Source organism: Hylobates moloch, unplaced genomic scaffold (assembly GCF_009828535.3).
Source record: "Hylobates moloch isolate HMO894 unplaced genomic scaffold, HMol_V3 SCAFFOLD_7, whole genome shotgun sequence".
NCBI classification, from domain to species: Eukaryota; Metazoa; Chordata; class Mammalia; order Primates; family Hylobatidae; genus Hylobates; species Hylobates moloch.
In genome coordinates this window covers 47546165-47546962 of record NW_026652282.1, presented here as the reverse complement: position 1 = coordinate 47546962, position 798 = coordinate 47546165, and positions in this window count along the sequence as shown.

The following is a 798-nucleotide window of genomic DNA, read 5'->3' as shown; positions in this document are numbered from 1 at the left end:
AAGGGAATATTAGACTTGAAATACACTTTAGACCAAATGGACATAGCAGACATATAAAAAACATTCCATTCAATAGCAACAGAATACACATTCTTCTCAAGAGCACACAAAACATTCTCCAGGGTACAGCATACGTTAGGTCACAAAATAAGTCTTTTTTTTTTTTTTTGAGACGGAGTTTCGCTCTTGTTGCCCAGGATGGAGTGCAATGGCATGATCTTGGCTCACTGCAACCTCCGCCTCCCGGGTTCAAGCGATTCTCCTGTCTCAGACTCACAAGTAGCTAGGATTACAGGTATGCGCCACTACGCCCGGCTAATTTTTGTATTTTTAGTAGAGATGAGGTTTCTCCATGTTGGTCAGGCTGGTCTTGAACTCCTGACCTCAGGTGATCCGCCTGCCTCGGCCTCCCAAAGTGCTGGGATTACAGGCATGAGCCACCACATCTGGCCAAAACAAGTCTTAACAAATTTAATTAGACTGAAATACTATCAAGTGTCTTTTTCAACCAGAAAGGTATGAAACTAGAAATAAATAATAAAAATAATTTTGGGAAATTCACAAATAAATGAAAATTAAACAACGTGTTCCTAAACAATCAATTGGTCAATAAATATATTAAAGACAAAATTTAAAAATATCTTGAGACAAACAAAAATGGAAACAAAACATACCAAAACTTATGGGATTCAGCAAAGAGGAAATTTTATAACAGTAAACACCTACATTCAAAAAGAAGAATGATCAGCCAGGTGCGGTGTCTCACGCCTGTAATCCCAGCACTTTGGGAGGCCCAGG